Source organism: Dermacentor albipictus, chromosome 2, assembly GCF_038994185.2.
Source record: "Dermacentor albipictus isolate Rhodes 1998 colony chromosome 2, USDA_Dalb.pri_finalv2, whole genome shotgun sequence".
Lineage (NCBI taxonomy): Eukaryota > Metazoa > Arthropoda > Arachnida > Ixodida > Ixodidae > Dermacentor > Dermacentor albipictus.
Genome location: NC_091822.1, coordinates 134,742,540 through 134,762,014, shown reverse-complemented (window position 1 = coordinate 134,762,014; position 19,475 = coordinate 134,742,540). Strand labels below are relative to the sequence as shown.

The 19,475-nt window shown below is 49.2% G+C and overlaps 1 long non-coding RNA gene across 3 annotated transcripts; it reads left to right on the top strand.

The window, feature by feature from the left end:
* On the top strand, nt 1–19,475 carry LOC135917539 (uncharacterized). 3 transcript variants are annotated; one of them, XR_010569319.1, is made up of 6 exons: nt 1–126; nt 11,106–11,150; nt 11,839–11,889; nt 11,964–11,993; nt 13,084–13,166; nt 18,608–19,475. It is a non-coding gene; the product is annotated as an uncharacterized lncRNA (long non-coding RNA). The 3 variants fall into 3 exon arrangements; XR_010569316.1 differs by lacking the exon at nt 11,964–11,993; XR_010569321.1 differs by lacking the exons at nt 11,839–11,889; nt 11,964–11,993.

The window sequence follows — 19,475 nt, the reverse complement described above, 5'->3', positions numbered from 1 at the left end:
GTGCAACACTCAGCCTACGGTGTACTTTTCGCCAATGAAAAGGACAAAGAAGTCAACTTGCCTGCGTTCGTCGGGTCGCAGCGCTCTCACCAGTGTCACAGATATCTCAGGCCGGCTCAGGAATGTGTAAGTATTTGCCCAAACGCCATTTCTTTTATCTAGCGGAATAGTGGATAACGACAGTCAATTATGAAGTACTCGTATAGAGCTGCAGTACCTCTTCTTAACACTGAATGGTGCTTACCATTCGGAAGCTACAATCGGGATATCGCATGGCCAGATTGACGTTGACCAGTCGTATAAACAAACAAAGATACTGTGATCGAGCTCGGTGTCATTTACTTTGCGAGGTCGCACTTGCGTGCGAATTTTGAAACGGGTGTCCATTCGGAATGCAACGCCTTTCAGCACTTATTGTGGACTATTTACACTGATTTGTTGGCAAGAATAAATGATCTAAGGACCATGCCTGTTTCAGCCCGCCTCTCCTTAAAGGCAGCCGGCCATCGGAACCAATCAATATTTTTTTTTCTATATCCACTGGTTCGATTTCGTTATTCCACCAATACTGCAGCCAGCGTATCTGCTTCCTGAGCAATATGTGCGCAGCGAGAAATTGCATGTTTGTGTAGGCCTGTTTTACGCGACTTCGTTTTCCATGTACGCTAATTTTGTCGCTTCGGTTCTCGTTCTCGATTTCTTGCTAGTGTCACCTTTTCATGCGAAAGGATTATATGTTATACATTGCACGAAAATCCATCGGCGTCGTCGGCGTGACTGAAAGTTGCTAACAAAACGGGCTGACGGCGAAAAGAGTGAAAAAAGCACCTGAAAATGCTCTAATTGACTTTAAATTTATCATGAAGGTTCCTGCAAACAAAGTAAATTAATGACTCTGAAAAAAAATGGTAAATTTTGGTCTTGGTAGGAAATCTACCCGCACTGCGGTGGGGGAGGGCGATGCGAGCATGGTTCCCCGACGCCACAGCTGCACTCGTTCTGGCTGACTCAAGATGTGCCTAGTGTGTGGGTCATTTCACTCATCACGCCGCAGCCAACTGCATGGTTCACTAAATGTATGGCCTAGCGAACGTGTCATTGGCCATGACACGAGTGCACGTGTGATTGACACGCGTCATTTTCATGCACGTGTCAGTGGGGAAGAGGTAACGCAGTGTCATCAGCGTATCCATGAGAGCATTCATGGCGTTACAAACGGTATAATGCTTTCGCATTCCCGACCATAAGCAGTCTTAAGTGCCTTTCCCGATTTTTTTTAACATATACGCAGCTGTTGTCTTATGGTAAACATCACGTGGCTTCACTCAATGCAGACATATGCAGACGTAGTCAGCCCATATATTGTTGCAGAATAAGGATGAGAGAAGAGAGAGGAAGAAGAAGATCCGAGACGCTGGCTGCTGCGTGTTGTTGTTGGTCAGCCATCTTAACTATTCTGACTCATCCTGCATATATATTATAAATATAGTTTTTATATACTCGCAAACATCCCCGCAACATATTGGTGAGAGGTGCGAGGTGCCACTGCTGGAAACGGAGCTCCGCAAGGGACGTCGCATCACCGTTCACACCGTGAATGGCGGTGAGCACGCGGAATAAGCGTTGCTGCCGCCTCCAACGTTACCATCACCTGCTACGTCATTGTAACCTTCGGTTGTCATAGTGCAACCCAAGGATCCTGGGACTTTCTGCGGGACCGATGGCGCCGACGTTGAAAAGTGGGTGGCCATGTACGAACGCGTGAGTGGAATCAACAGATGGGACCCTCTACTTATGCTAGCTAACCTGCTGTTCTACGTACGAGGCACAGCAAAGGTGGGGTACGAAAACCACGAAGAGGAGCTAACCAGCTGGGACTAATGCAAAGAGAAATTGACAGAGTTGTTTGGCAAACCAGCCGGCCGTAAAATTGCCGCAAAGCAGGAACTGGCCTCCCATGCCAAATCCCCCACGGAGTCCCATGTCTCCTACATACAGGACGTGCTGGCACTTTGTTGTAAAGCCGATCACGGCCTGACAGAAGCTGAGATGGTCGGGCACGTGCTTAAGGGCATTGCTGACGACGCGTTTAATCTGCTCATGTGCAAGAGTGGCTCTACTGTTGAAGCAATCATTAAAGAGTGCCGACAATTCAAGCAGGCCAAAAGCCGACGCGTCTTGCAACCATTCGCCAGACTTTTCAATACTGCCGCGACGTCGACGTGTGAAGATCAACCCGCACAGCAGCATGAGTCACCATCAGAGGACGTGTTACGAATCGTTAGACGTCAACTGGATGAGATGGCGCCCGCAGCTTTCTGTTCGCGTAGCCTTGATGCTACCAGATTTTCAGTTCCCTTCGTGCAAGCTATCGTTCGCCAGAAACTTGAAAACATTGGTTTACAGTCTGTGTTTGCTGTCGCCAATCCCAGAGCTAACGAACGCCCTTCTACTATTTTCGCTCCACCCCGACGCTTCTCTCCACGTTATCGCAACCCGACTGAGTGGAGAAACGCGGACGACCGGCCGATATGTTTCACCTGTCGCCGCATTGGTCATGTCGCCCGATGCTGTCGCAACTCGTGGCCCTCAACACCTCGCACGCCGACCAACTTTAGCCGTTTTGATGGAAATACCCACAATGTTTCGTTCACCGCCGAGCTTAACAGCGCCGCCAACTGTGCTCGGCAAAGATGGTACAGCGGCTCACCATCGCCGCGTGGACACCAGTCTCGGTCCCCGCAAACACGTCGCCCATCTTCCCGTTCGCCGCAGCCATGTCGCCTTTCATCCCCTGTGACGTTTGGCCGCACCCTTTCGGAAAACTAGGAAATGCAGCCCTCGGAGGTGGTGCTGCATTGCCGACTACTGCCGCAAATAATCGTTCTGTGCCCACAAATAGAAGTGTGATTGACGTCAAAATAGACGGCGTACCTGTCCAAGGACTCGTCGACACTGAAGCCCACGCATCTGTGATTAGTGCTAGCCTGCGTAGCCGTTTAAAGAAAGTTCTCACCCCAGCAGCTGCCCAAGAGCTTCGTGTGGCCGACGGCGGCGCGCTGGTTGTTCTTGGAATGTGTACTGCGCGTTAAATTATAGCCGGCCGCCCTATTTCTGTTCTCTTTGCTGTCATCGACAACTACCCTCATGACGTTATCTTTGGATTGGACTTTTTATCCACTCATTCTGCTCTCATCGACTGGGCGACCGGCGTTCTTCACTTAGTACTGCCTCAAATCGCCGACGGTCCGAGTACCGCCCCACCGAGCCTGTGCTTGCTTCAAGGTGTGCGTCTGTCACCCGAGGCAGGTACTTACGTCACTTCGACCACCCAGCCACAGGTTCCTGGCCGTGAATATGTGCATTACCTCATCATCGACGTGCTTTTGAACCGGAACGTTGCTGTTCCGCATATGTTGGTCGTGGTTACTGATAACGACGTCGTTCTACCGCTTCTTAATTTCAGCCTGTGCGCTCAAGTGCTTCCGGCTGGCATGTTCTTGGCCAGCGTTTATGGTGGAGGCGAACTTGACATTGAGAGTGCGAATGACGAAAGCGGGCCACTAATGCCAATGGCTTCACGAAAATGATTGCACCTGACCTCACCTATGCACAGGCCACGGACATACTACTCCTGTTTGAGTCGTACCGTGACATCTTTGATTTTGGCGACAGGCCGTTAGGCCAAACATCTGTTGTTCACCACCGTTTAAACACTGGCGATACGAACCCTATTCGTCGGCCTCCCTATCATATATCGCATGCTGAACGTCGAGTCATCAAATTCGAAGTGGACAAAATGCTCCGCAAAGGGGTCATCGAGACATCAGCCAGCCCTTGGGCTTCGCCTGTCGTCCTTGTGAAAAAGAAAAATGGTACCTGGCGTTTTTGCGTCGATTATCGCCACTTAAACAAGACCACGCCAAAAGACGTCTACCCACTACCACGCATCGATGACGCCTTGGACTGCTTGCACGGAGCTATATACTTCTCGTCCATCGATCTTCGATCCGGCTAATGGCAGATTTCAGTTGATGAATTGGACCGCGAGAAGACGGCCTTCATCATGCCGGATGGCTTATATACGTTCAAAGTCATGCCCTTGGACCTATGCAATGCTCCTGCGACATTTGAACGCATGATGGACTGTCTTCTTCGAGGCTACAAATGGACCACCTGTCTTTGTTCCTTTGACGACGTTATTGTTTTTTCTGCCACGTTCGGCAGCCACCTTACGCTACTCGCTGCAGTGTTTGCGGTCTTTCGAAAAGCCCGCCTTCAACTGAACTCCAGGAAGTGTCGATTCGGGCGCCGTCAGATCACCATGTAGGGATACCTCATTGAGGCGTCCAGTGTCAACCAGATCCGGAAAAAGTTCGCGCCGTACGCGGTTTCCCCGTGCCACGTTCTGCCTCTGACGTGCGCTGCTTCTTCGGCCTGTGTTCTTACTTTCGCCGTTTCGTGAAAAGCTTCGCGGACGTTGATCGGCCTTTGACAGATCCTCTAAAGAAGAACACGCCATTCTCATGGGGCCCTGAGCAGACTCACGCGTTCGCCGCTCTCATCGGGTTTCTGACGACGCCTCCCATACTTGCCCACTTTGATCCATCTGCACCAACCGAAGTCCACACTGATGCAAGCGGCTATGGGATCGGCGCTGTTCTCACCCAACGCCAGAATGGTACCAAGTGCGTGATAGCTTACACCGGCCGCCTGCTGCCACCTGATGAGAGAAATTACTTCATCACCAAGCGGGAGTACTTGGCTTTAGTTTGGGCTGTCGCTATGTCCCGGCCATATTTGTGCGGCCGCAGGTTTTCGGTCGTCACAGACCACCACGCACTCTGCTGGCTGTCTTCCTTACGGAACCCGACTGGACGGCTTAGGCGCTGGGCTTTGCGGCTCCACTAATTTTCATTTATTGTCCATTACAAGACTGTACGCCTCCTCAAGGACGCTGACTGCCCCTCGCGTCATCCCGTGGATCCTCCCGATCCTGCTACGCATGATTCGGTGACCTGCGTGACGGCTTTGACTGACATGACCGTCATGCGCACCGAGCAACAACATGACGCATCCTTACAGTTCATCATCGGCGGAGAGCAATGTGGCAGCATAGATGGCACGTGCCGCATGTTCGCGCTGCAGTTGCTGCTTGTCCTTCCTCGTCATCTGCGACCCGTCGTTCTCGCACAATTTCACGATGCACCGACGGTGGGACACCTAGGAGTTTTGCGTAAATACGACCGTGTACGACACCGGTTCTTCTGGCCGGGTCTCTACCACTCTGGCGTCGTTATGTCTCAACTTACGAATTGTGTCAGTGCCGGACGAAACCTACCCTGTGTTACGAACTTCCCAACCGGTGCCACCAGTGTTACGAACTTCCAACCGGTGCCACCAGTATTACGACATCCAACCGGTGCCGCCAGTATTACGAACTTGTACCGCTGCACCACGATTACGGCTTTGTGGTCTGGTAGCGCTCGTCACCCGTTTCGTGACAGAGCGTTGGTAGCGAAGACTCCGAGCCTGGCGTCGATGAGAATAACAAAAGGGACTTTATACATTATATACAGGTTATCATACAGGACATGAACGGATCGGCACTGGGGCCGAGAGCTCACACAAACGCGACTGTTCTCGCACGACGACGTCCGGCGAAAACGCGTGACACATCTCACCCCAGTCGGGAGCGACACTCTTTCCCGGTGGGTTGGCGGATCCTGTTTTCGAGCGGCGTGTCGCTGCTTTTATAATCCCCGAGGAACATTGTCACTCAAACGGCCCAATACAAAGTCAGCACACGACGGTCGTCCGAGGGGTCCAACCAGCGACCGCGCTGGCCACCCGGTTCAAAGTTCGCGCGCGCGGTGACCTCCAGGCAAAGGGAGGTGCGGCGCCGGGCTGTCTGGCACACGCCGACACGTCCAAACTTGCGGCTCGCCGAGGCTTCTCCGCTTCTCCCGCAGGACCCGCTGCCTGACGGCTCAGCATCTTGACTTGTGAAGGGAGAATTAGGGCGCTCGCAGGATAGATTCTGCATCTTGCAGATTCGGAATCCGGGCTTGTGGTAATGGCACAACAGCATCCCCGCCCTCAGATAAGGCGCCGGGAAGACGAGCTGCCTCCACGTGGCTCGGATGCCAGGCGCGCACGTTCGTCAGGCTCGTCCAAGTTCACGTCCAGTGTCGGGACGCCAGGTAACTTCACGTGCCCAGGTCCGACTCGCCAGGACAGGAGCTCTGCTCACCACGTCGTCGCCAAGGCACCTTGACCAGCTCCGCTCGGGTCGTTCCTAAGACCTTGCTTCTCGCCACTGGTCCCGCTTGGTCGTTCTGCAGCTTGCAAAACCGACCGGCAAAAGGCAACACCCAACACGAACAAGTGCCCTCTGTCTCCCGTCAAACACCAGACAAGGCCATAATCCAAATCAACCTAACTAAATCGCTATCCCTCTTTTTGCTCCCGCTGCAACAAGAGGCAGGTGTACGATCTAGCACACAAGGTTCAAACAATCAGTTTTCAAATCAACAACACAACAAAATAGAAACAATTATTAATCAGCAATAATAATTACAAATAGAATGGTCCCCTTGAAATCACTTGGACCGAAAACATACTTCTGAGGAAGCAAATGAGGTCATTCATTTTTCCCGGCGATATTTTCGCGGAATCCGAAGCTGCTTATATTTGCGACCCTGCTCATCCGTGTAGCGGCGGTACAATAAGCCAGATTCCTTGCCAAATGAAACCCTCTTTTTTTCCACTCCCCGTTTGACGCTCTTCCTCAGATCGGCTAATGAACAGCCTTCCTGTTGCTCGCGAATCAGACTTTCTCTTTCAACTGCAGCCTGCTCCTGCCGGCTGGCGGAAACCGGAGCGAGTGTGGAGCCCGCGTCGCCTAATTGCGGCGTCGCGTCTATATCGCGGCTAGCACTGTACGCGTCACTCCCACTCACTTCCAGGACCCGCTCGTCTAGGCCAGCGTCCGAGCTCTGCCTCTCCCGTGACTGCTCGCCACTCAAGTTACCTTGATCAGTCCGTGTGCCGCACCGCCTTTCGCTCACCGACGCTAAGTCAAGTTCCCTCGACAGCGGGCGCGCTTTGGATCGCGTGGGGGCCATGTACGCCACGTCGGCAAAGAATGATTTGCCCTGATCCCTCAGCAGCTGCTCCGAGCTATTTGAGAAGAGGTAGGAAAATTGCTCCGGGAGGGCGGCTGACACAGCGGCTTCGGTGTTAAGTTTTCCAAACTCTCCTTCAATGATAACCGTTGCGATCGGTAAACAGACACTCTCCTTCTCGGCCACTTGCCGTATCCTAACGCACTCTCCCGTAAAATCACTCGAGGAGACGAAAGACGGGTGAACAACGTCCATAGTTGCTGCAGAGTCCCGCAGTGCTCGGCACTTCTTGCCGTTTACCTTAATTTCCTGCACATAGGGCTCCAATAGACGTATGTTTTTGTGAGTTTCCTGTATCGTTGCAAAAGCAATTCTCTCTGGGCAGCTTGCAGCGATGTGCCCTTGCTTTTTGCAATTGTAGCAGGTTAACGGTTTCCGTTTTTCAAAAGAACGCGTCATTTCGTTTCGCTGTTTCGGACCATCGTCATCATTCTGAGATGCATTCTGTCCTTCCCTTACAGTTTCTTTGGGAAGGGACTCGTCGTCCCGAAACTCGCGACGCGTGATTTCCTTCCGTTCGTCGGGCTTCCCGTAAAACCCATCTCTTCTATCTGCTTTTTCTATGCGCACTGCCTTGCTGCGCAAGCTGCGACGGGTGTAATACTCTTCCGCTAACTCTGCTGCCTTGTTTAGCTTAACCTCCTTTAGCCTATCTTGCAGCCAGAGCCGGACATCCTCATCAATGCAACGGTAGAACTGCTCCAACGCGATGCATTCGACAATTTTGTCGCGGTCGTCGTAAACCTCTTCGCCCTTCAGCCATTCCACCAGGTCGGCTTTTAGACGAAACGCGAAGTCAACATTCGACTCCTTGCCCTTTTTTGCATACCGGAACCTCTGCCGGAAAGCTTCGGGCGACAATTTGTACTTCCGCAGTAGCGCTTCCTTCACATCACTGTAGCTCTCGAACGCCTCTTTCGATAAGCAAGTTATTACGTCTGATGCCTCCCCAGGAAGCAACGCTAACAGATTCTGTGCCCAAAGGGATCGCTCAATGCTATTCCGTTCGCACACGTGCTCAAATTTCACGAGGTATTTGGCCATATCCTCTCCGACGACAAAGGGTGGAAGTTGATCGCGTATTCTTGGAACATTAGAAGTGAGACTAGGCGCTGGCGAGCTATTTCGGGTCTCCAACTCTTTCATTTTAAGCTCGTGCTCACGAATCTCTCTCCTTTCCTCCTTTTCCTCCTCGCGACGTTGCTGTTCTCTCCTTTCCTCCTTTTCCTCTTCGCGACGTTCCTGTTCTCTCCTTTCCTGCTCGCAACGTTCCTTCTCCCTTTCCTCCCTTTCCCGAAGTTCATTGATATCCGCCCAGGCCTCAGCGGCTTCCTCAGCCGTTACGTCCCCAGTCCTCATGACCTCAAGGATCGCATTCTTTCTTTTGGTTGAGCCCAACTCAATGCCCAACTCCTCACAAATTTCGAGAAGTTCCTTCACCTTGTACTTCTCCATCGTTCACACTGTCCTCCTGCTGTTTACCCTTTTTGAATATACCTGCCGTACGCTACTATAACACTACTAGTAAGCCATATGCAAGTATTTCACACACTGCCCTCTTTACCCCCTCAGCATCCCCTGGTTTCCAAAACACTCTTACTAGGCTTGAAACACTCAAGGTTATCACAATGCAACACCAAATCCTTCCCTAAGCTACTATAACCTGTGTCAGAGAAAGTCTGGTGTTTGAGGTAAACTTCAGGCACTCACCGCGCCGAGGTAGCTGATGCCGGTCAATCCCGTAGCTGCCATCCAGTGTTATGAACTTCCCAACCGGTGCCACCAGTGTTACGAACTTCCAACCGGTGCCACCAGTATTACGACATCCAACCGGTGCCGCCAGTATTACGAACTTGTACCGCTGCACCACGATTACGGCTTTGTGGTCTGGTAGCGCTCGTCACCCGTTTCGTGACAGAGCGTTGGTAGCGAAGACTCCGAGCCTGGCGTCGATGAGAATAACAAAAGGGACTTTATACATTATATACAGGTTATCATACAGGACATGAACGGATCGGCACTGGGGCCGAGAGCTCACACAAACGCGACTGTTCTCGCACGACGACGTCCGGCGAAAACGCGTGACACATCTCACCCCAGTCGGGAGCGACACTCTTTCCCGGTGGGTTGGCGGATCCTGTTTTCGAGCGGCGTGTCGCTGCTTTTATAATCCCCGAGGACCATTGTCACTCAAACGGCCCAATACAAAGTCAGCACACGACGGTCGTCCGAGGGGTCCAACCAGCGACCGCGCTGGCCACCCGGTTCAAAGTTCGCGCGCGCGGTGACCTCCAGGCAAAGGGAGGTGCGGCGCCGGGCTGTCTGGCACACGCCGACACGTCCAAACTTGCGGCTCGCCGAGGCTTCTCCGCTTCTCCCGCAGGACCCGCTGCCTGACGGCTCAGCATCTTGACTTGTGAAGGGAGAATTAGGGCGCTCGCAGGATAGATTCTGCATCTTGCAGATTCGGAATCCGGGCTTGTGGTAATGGCACAACACCTGGCAGCTGTCGGACGACTCCATCCCATTGAAGTTCCCTTCCAACCGTTCTCTTGCGTAGGCCTTCACCTGCTTGACCCTTTTCCCACAACGACAAGAGGGAACAAGTGGATCACCGTCGCTACTGATTACGCGACACGCTACGCGACAATAAAGGCGTTGCTGACTAATTGCGCAACTGACGTCGCCGATTTTCTCCTTCACGACGTCATTCTCCAGCACGGTGCACCTCGACAATTACTTACAGACCACGGTCGCTCGTTCTTGTCTCGAGTTGTGGGCGACCTCATCCGCTCTTGTACTACTGCGCACAAGCTGTCCACACTCCTGCCACCCACAAACAAACGGACTTACGGAAGGTCTAAACCGAACAATCACAGAGATGCTGTCGATGTACGTCTCCAACGATCACCGCGACTGAGATGCCACGCTGGCTTGCGTGGCGTTCGCGTATAACTCGTCTCGACATTACTCCCCAGCATATTAACCCTGTTATCTTTCGTATCGTCGTGACCCCACACTACCGTTTGACACCATCCTCCCTTCTGTGCCACGTGTTGCAACTGAGTACGCTCGTGAAGTCATCGATCGCGCTCGCATGGCACGTCAAGTCGCCCAGTCTCATTTATTAGCCTCACAGCATATACAGAAAGAGCGTTACGACCACAGCCATCGCGATGTCAGGTGTTCGGGTGCTCCTCTGGTCATGATATCGTCGGGTTGGCCTCTCCGAGAAGCTTCTCTCTCGCTACACAGGGCCTTATGAAGTCCTACGCCAAGTTAACGACGCCAGTTACGAGATTTCGCCGCTAGACTTTGATGCAACCTCAAGTCAGGCGACTGTCGACGTCGTGCACGTTTCGCGCCTGAAGCCATACATCGCTCTCAATTATTCGCCTGTCATGCGCCGAGACGGCGCTTCGCCACCCGGGGGTCCTGTTACGGAAGGATGAGAGAAGAGAGAGGAAGAAGAACATCGGAGACGCTGGCTGCTGCGTGTTGTTGGTGGTCAGCCATCTTAACTATTCTGACTCATCCTGTATGTATGTTCTAAATATAGTTTTTATATACTTGCAACATCCTCGTAACATATGACTCAGTACAAGGACATGAGTTGTCCATTGGCGGCGTTCTTGGTGGCAACTGTATTACAGAGCACTATATTAGAATTAGTAGGCGCCTAACTTGGCGTTACGCCGATAATCACGATTTTTTATCTCCTCCGGAGGACATTTATGATGGTACAAAAGATCCGATTGCTGTCTTGAGTCACCTTCGAAGACACCATTGGCGTGCAAGTCTTCCCTGATGGTCTAGCTCATTTCAGATACACCACAGCTTCAAAATAAACGCTGCGGTCGTCTTAGCGCTCTATCGCGCGAATGCTTTCATTTTATCAATGTTTGCCTTTTCACACAGCTCAAGACGAGAACTCCGATCCGAGCAGCGAATCCGTAGATGAGAGTAAGTATAGTTTTGGCTCAACAGATTTGGCTTCGAAGAACAGTGATGAGAAGAATGCGTACCGCCACCAGGAATAGGGGGTGAATCCAAGCAACTTCGCTGTATCTCTGCAATTTATTCTCACCTTCATTAAAAGAAGTATCATAACCGCTCATTCGCATGTACTTGAAATATGCTAACCGAGTTTCGTACACGATCAGAATGGGCGCACATAACTTGCGCGTCGTAGGTGCGTGGCTAACGGCACAGACGGGTCAATAAAGAAACATGGGACACCTGCGCTTCCTTTCTTTCGCGTCGCGTCGACTGCGCTGTTTGCCGTAGCATTGTCCAAAAATGAATCAGCCCACTTTCGTGTACCCGTGACGGAAGGGTAACAATTAGATTTCGCCATTTCCGCCATTGGAAATACATAAATCCCGCTGACCAAAATGATCATTGCAGTCAACATTTCGCCCCGTTGCTGTTAACAACACCTCTCGTTCTCGCTGATGTTTGTACTCTCTTTTCCGTTATCTGCTTAACTGCTTAATTCGTTGTTGATGACGATAACATACGGGTTTCTTTCGCGCAAGGGCCAGGGAGGGCCAAAGGGCGCCTTAATTCGTTATTCATGACTGCATGCTTTCGACTTCGTCAATAGAGCCCTGACCGTTGCGTAAATATACGAATATTTACTTTTCTGCAGCAACATCTACCATGTCTGAGGCGTCTGTGTTGGAAGGCACGGATAAAAATAGTGCGTCCTGTTTCATATTTTATTTTCCCTCAAGCACTAGCGATGTAATGTGCGGCTTAACGTTATACCTTAAGAAATTGTTTTTATTCTTTTGTAGAGATTGCGTAAGTATATTTTCCTGTCTAGACGAGGGTAAATATAGATACCGATCAGATGAAACGTCTTTTACGCGTTCGCGCATACCTTTTGATTTTTTAACAAAGCTGTTGCTTAAAAATTTAGTGCGGCATGTCTTGTGTTGACCACGCGTGTTTGTTACTACAAATGCAAGCGTAATGCTAATCGTCGATCATTATATGTGAGGCGACAACGTACAACCATCGTTTACATATACATATATATATATATATACACAGTCGCCCATGGTCAGTTTATTGTGTGCTTTCTGGTTTCCTTGTTCGACAAGCAATATGTAGAGTTAATAACAACAATGACAACAAAAAAAGATTCACTGGAGATTTCTTCTCTGAAATCACGGAAGAAATTGCTGTCACAGATGCAGTTGGTTGGTACATGTGGCTAAATTACGCTAATTCTTTATGCTAAAGCGTCAAATGGCCCATAAAGCGAAAAAGAACCTGCGGCGCCTGTAGCAGGGAAACGGCATTTGAATTCCCATTGGCTGCGGCGCCAATTCACGAGCGCGCCTCTCCGGAACAGAGTAGGCGAGAGGGCCCTACCACGGCAGCAGGCGAAGGCCTGCGCTAGCGTTAGCGCGCCAGGTGTTCCGTGCGGGGAGAGGGTACCGTCGCGAGGCCTCGTCACCTTCGCCCTCGCTCTCGCTAGCTTGTGCACTGTCCGTATTTCTCTCTCAATCACACTGGGCTTATTTAGGCGCTTTTTCTGGGCTTAGCTGCTGCGCGCGCGCCTTCCGGCCTAGGTGTCCGCTGCTGTTCGCTTGGTCTCTCGCCGCACGGGACGTCGGCAGCAGGCGGCGTTGGCAACGCAGGCTGCTGCTGCTGCTGCTGCTGCTATTTGCTGGCTTGGGCAGTACGTGCCGCCATCGTACATTATTTGCAACGCAAAGCTCGAAGGACCGCTCAGCAGCGTTCAATTGAACATTAATGCTTTCCGCATTCACAACTCATAAGAAGTGCTTAGGTGCCCACGGATGTTTATTTATTCAACGGTGGACACAAAACAAGTATATGTGTTTGTTTCGTTATTTTTTTTTTTCATTTCGGTTTCTCGAAGGTGGACGACACGGAGCAAGCTGGCTGTCATAGGAGTCGTGTCTGTCCTTGGCATAATCGGCTTTCTCTTGGTGATGGGCGCTCGTGAGTATAATTGCACTGTGCCGACTTGTGCACAGGGCGAAGAAGTTGTTTGAGCTATCCTGCGGACTGTTAAATGCGTAATAATCGGGTCAACTTGACGACTTCTTTCGCTTCCATGTGTTGCGAGGTTTCGACTTCTACGCTTTCAGCGACCGTCCTCGCTTTAGCCAACTTCTATGCGGAAACCACCTTCACTGTCACTATAAGAGCCACTATAGCTTATACAAGATTCAGTGTAGGATATGCAGATAATGCCAAGTCTACATTGTACAAATCACTTTAGCTATATAAATTTGTGAAATCGCTCACTCTGATTATTGAAATTTTATGATGTCCAGTGATTAGGACATAGAACCTTCGGAAATTCGTTGAACTTCAAAGCGGTGCGCCGGTGGAACTCAGTTCGCAACATTTTCAAAATATTACTTTTCAAACGATTGGCCGAGTTTCAGGAACTTTCATAAAAGGAACGTCGAGAAGGTACCTCCTTTTAATGCATATTCACTTACGCTACTTATTCGCAAACAGTGCGGCGTTACGGCAATCTTTTAGTCAGCGTCAAACCATTCCAATAACGCAGCGTGAAGGGCCGACTAAGTGCCATCAATCGTATCTTATTAAAAAGAAGTACCCTCTAGACGTTCCTTTCGAAAACTTGTTGAAACTCGGTCAATCTCTTGAGATATATATTTAACAGTACTGCTTGTTGAGTTACGCTAGTGTGTTGCGGTGACGGTTCAACAGAATGCCGAAGCGGCAACGTCCACAACTCTTGGACACTGTCACTACTCAGATTTATTTCATATCTCAATGCTCCATACCTACGGCAAGTACAACGCATTATTCTGATGTATGTGTGATATATGTCTGTAATCTGATGTATGCATTAGGAAAGTAAGGCACTAAGAAATACTCGTATCTACGGCATTACGACAATGAAAATACAAAAAAGGGGGGGGGGGAATCCCCAAGCGATCGCTTTCTCATACCTTTAAGAGAGAAGACTGAAACAGAGTGCATGTTTGTATTGCTCAGCAAAATATAATGCAACACTGCGATCACCTTCGCGACGTCAATGCGGTAATCTGCAACAGCCAAACTGTGCATAATTCTGGATATCGAACAGCTGTGAGATCGGCAGCCTTGAGTTCTTAGCGCTATAGCAAGTCAAAGGCGCACTAGCGAAGGACAGAGGGACAGTGAAGCCAGATATTGTTTGCGCACTTCTGAAAGCGAGATTGTGAATTCCGCGTTCTGGGCTTGGCGTGGTTTCAGCAGCTGGCACGGCAATTCTGCTCCCCTTATGGGGGCTGCTTCAGGCTGGGTTGGCTTTAACTGTGTGCTCATCGTGGCGCCCGCAAAAAAGTGACGAAAAAAATCTGCTATAATTTAAATTCGGCTTAATTAAATGGCAGTATGTAAACAATCATTATTTACTACTTTGGGGAACTTCTGTTTTGATGATGTGAAATATGGGAAAATAGACCACATGTGTTATTAAATTGTTAGGCCCCTTGTCTAGAGCTTTTGTAAGAAGGTGACATAACTGTGTGCCCGGCTGTAGATACCCTACACATCGCATAGTCGACGTGTGAATTATTGGAACTCATGTCCTATCTTTATCTCTCTCGCTCACTTTTCCATCGCCTCTGTGAGTGTTCTATCTATCTATCTATCTATCTATCTATCTATCTATCTATCTATCTATCTATCTATCTATCTATCTATCTATCTATCTATCTATCTATCTATCTATCTATCTATCTATCTATCTATCTATCTATCTATCTATCTATCTATCTATCTATCTATCTATCTTAATCACTAATCATGAACTGCGCCACTGTCTTGAGCGGTGGTGCTGCCTGGCCGAGGTAAGGTACACACGACTTTGACGGACGCCAAGGGAGCATGGGTTACTGACCCTAGCCACTCTCGCTGTAGCTTTAAGTGACCGAAACCCTCTCGTCAATCAAATTAGAAACAAAGCCTGCTCAGCGATGTCTCTGTAGGCAGCAATACAATTTGTAGAAAGAAATAAACAAAAGACGAGAAAAACAAACACATTTTCACATGTCCAGTGACACAAATTTCCTGTGTCAATTTCCTCTGTCACCATTTTCCCATTATAGCAGAGAAGTCTCGGCACAAAGATAACTTTTGATTCTGAAAAAGAAACAAAAGAAACAAGCACATGCGATAACAAACTCGTTTTCGTTTTTTTTTTTCGCAATATTCAACGGGCAGTTGAATTTGTCACCACTTCGAAGGCTATGCACGCATTGCGGTCCCGTTATAGTAAAACACGTTGAGGATTTGCATTCACCATACAGATCCCCTGAAAAAAACTAACATTAGCACGAGAATAGCATTGTCACGTTCCGTTTTTTTTATTTTTGAATGCATGAAGAACATATCCGTCGCTGTTCGAAATTTTTATTATTCGCGCACTTCGAGTTTTGGCTTTCCACTAGCGGCGCTCTAAAGCGCCACCTGGTGTCACCTTGAGAGGGAGCGTTAGACGTACCGGACTGCTCGCGGCATCTATGGGTTATGGGACGCACTGACAAAGTGCCGTGAATGCTGCCAATGGCAGCAGGTGGCAGGGTTGTAGTTAAGGTGCACGTGTTTGCAATTTGAATATTGCAGGGCGAATACCGAAATTTCAATACTAATTGTGTGGTACCCAATGTTCATTTTGTACTCGATTCGAGAAATATCTATAAGGAAATTTGAAATATTTGCTAGTATTTCTTAAACCCGTTTAAGCGAACGAGGCTGTCACTGAGAGATCCAGGTAGAACAACCTGCACAGGTGGCGGCAGTTTAAGACGTATGTCTTTTAGATCGCTTTGCCGCAGTACGCAATGTCAAACTGCAAACGCCGGGGACTTGAAAAGCTTAAAGTGTGTGTGTGGGGGGGGGAGGGAGGGGGGGAGGGGGCAGCGAATTAGTTTTGCATATTACTTGCAGTCGTGCACCATAGAATACCTCGGTATTACTGTGCCCGTGCGTTTGCTATCCCAATTTATTTTAAATAAGTGTTTATTTATCCCTCAGCTATCACCTTGCTTGCATCATTATTGTTACAGGATGTGTGACGACGCAGTAACATCTATCAAGTATTGCTTGAGATATCATTGGCCTTAGTGAGGTTAGAAGAACTGGTGAGGCTTATGCAGTGCTCTCAAATGGCTACGTCCTCTGCTAAAGAGAACTATCAGATAAGAAACAGTACTGAGTAGGATTCGTAATCCATAGGCACATAGCGGGCCACATTGACGAATTCCACATCATTAACGAGAGGGCAGCAGTAGCCTTAATGAAACTTAATCGGAGGTATAGCTTAAGGTAGTAGAAGCCTACGCTTCAACCTCCAGTCATGATGATGATGAAATAGATCAGTTTTAAGAAGATATTCAATTACCGATGAGAAAAGTGCTAACTCTGTATACTGTAGTAATGGGCGAACTAAATGCAAAAGTGGAGAAGACGCAGGCTGGTGAAAAAGCAACTGGCAACTACGGCGTCGATTCTAGGAACACACTAGAAGAGATGTTGGTATAATTCGTGAATAGGTATAATCTGCGAATAATGAACACCTTCTTCAATAAGTGTAGGAACAAAAAACTGGACCTGGCAAAGATAATCTCCAATAGAATAAAGGTAGCACTGGACTTCCGTTAACCAAGGGAACAGGCTGGCTTTAGGAAGGAATAAATTACAATGAAGCATATTCATGCCATCAATCAGGTAATCGAGAAATCCGCAGAGTACAATCAGCCTTTCTATATGGCTTTCATGGAAAACGAAAAGGTATTTGATTCAGTAGAGATACCAGCACTCGCAGAGGCATTGCATAATCAAGGAGTACAGACCGCTTACGTAAATAGCTTCGAAAATATCTACAGAGATTCTACAGCTACCCTTAGTTCTCCAGCAGAAAAGTAGGAAGATACCTATAAAGAAAGGGGTGAAACGAGGAGACACAATCTCTCCAATGCTATTGACTGCGTGCTTGGAGGAAGTATTCAAGCTAATAAACTGGGAAGGCGTAGGAGGGAGAGTCAACGGAGAATATCTCAGCAACCTTCGATTTACAGGTGGCATATTCCTGTTCAATAACATAGGGGATGAGTTACAATAAATGATTGAAACCCTTAACAGCTAGAATGTAAGATTGCGTAAAAAGTGTAGCAGTGCAATGGAGGGGGGGGGGGGGGGGGGTGCAGAAGACAAAGATAATTATCAATCAAGGGAACAAGAGTTCAGGATCGCCAGTCAGCCTCTAGAGCCTTTGAAGGAGTAAGCTTAAATAGGTGAATTTACTCACTGGGGATCCCGATTATGAGAAGGAAATCTACAGAAGAATGAAAGTGGGTTGGAGCGCACACGGCAGACATTGTAAGAACCCGACTGGAAGCTTACCATTATCATTAAAAAGGTACACATCAGTGCATTCTACAGGTGCTAAAATATGGGTCTGGAAGTTGTAGACTGACAAAGAACCTAGAAACGAGTTGAGGACCACACAAAGAGCGATGGAACGAAGAGTGTTAGGTGTAACGTTCAGGCACAGGAAGAGAGCGGTGTGGATCAGAGAGCAAACGGGGATAGTTGATAGTATAATTGACATTAAGAGAAAAAATGGAGCTGGGCACTCCATGTAACGCGTTGGTGTGATAACTGGTCTACGATTACGGTTTCATAATGAAGGGCAAGCGAAGGGAAGCGCATTAGAGGACGGCAGAAGACTAGGTGGGGTGATGACCTTAAGAAATTCACAGGCGCTAGTTGGAATCGGTTGGCGCAGGATAGGGGTAATTGGAGATCGCAGGGAGAGGCCTTCGTACTGCAGTGGACATAAAATAGGTTGATGATGACGTGCATGAAAGCACTTTCGGAATAGGCTTATTTGAATGATTATAGTGTGGTTGCGAACATTACACGCCACCTGACGCTTGGCACCTCGGAACAAAGGAAATATATACCAATTAGGGCGTGAGCATTAGTTATTGACAAAGGTACAGCGTTTTTAGCATATCGTGGCATAATATGCTAAAACGTTCAAATAGGACCACGGTGTGCTGCAGCGACGGGCGCCATGAACGCGCATTGGCGAATGCGAGAATTTGACATCAAGGACAGAGCAGACGAGCATAACTATAAAGGGTGCCAAGCGTTCTGCACTGTCGGGCATTTTCACCGTGTTTCACTTTGGTTCCCCTAAAGAGACACGCCCCTATCTGTATACATGCGTCTGCACCCTATCCGCCTTCTCTATATTGAGGGGCTGGTATTTTTGCATATCCTAGCCACTTGGTGGTTGAGTTGACCGCATGAAAGGGAAAAAAATAACTCTTGTCTCACATATTGCGCTATATTGCATTGTATTACTGTCCATATAAAGGCAGTGTTTGCCATTGCTCTTGTCATTGCAGTCGTGACGGCAAATGGGCCTGCGGAGACAGAGGCTCCGCCGGAGCTGGCCAGCGCCTGGCGTTCGGCGGAAAACAAGAGCGAGGCGTCGTCTGGAGCGGGGACGGCGACTATTACTACTAGACGGCGCCCGACTCACGCGGCCAAGAAAGAGAAAAGAACGAAGAAAAAGCCAACTCCGCAGGCCAGTAATAAACGGAAGCGTACTACGGCAAGCACTACCGATGTTCCCACTACCACGATGACGACTACCACCAACACCTCGGTCACCGCTGTCATTACGAGAACCGAAACAAAATTCGAAAGCACCGAGACGCCGTCCGACGAAGAAATGTTGCCGCCTGTCACAAAAGCCAGCCGCACGACAACGACGACTGCGTGGGTGCGGCATGTGGTACCCCAGAACAACGACGACAAAGGAACTGGGACGCTGGGGCCTCGCTCCAGCACAGACAACCCGTCTACACCGTCCGGGGCTTCAGCGGTATCATCCAAGCGCACTATTAAGGCCTGGTCCATAGAACACAGAACGCTAGATGAAACGACCGAACACAACGGGGCATCGCAGACACAGTCGTCGGTGCCTTTGCTTACGCCATCGTCTTCGCCCTCACCCACGCCAACGTCTACGCCCCCGCCAGCGCCCACATCAATGCCCACACCGTTGACCGAGCCAGTGCTCAAGTCATCGCTAAAGTTATCGCTGACTTCATTGCCGACAACTTCCAAGCACAACTCGACCACAACCACGGAGGACAGCCTGACTCTTAACGACTTCCGGGACTAATTGTGTGCTACTTTAAGCTATATTTGTTTCGATGTGATGTTTTTGGCTCAGAAGTAATTATTAAAGAATGGGCTTTTGCTGAA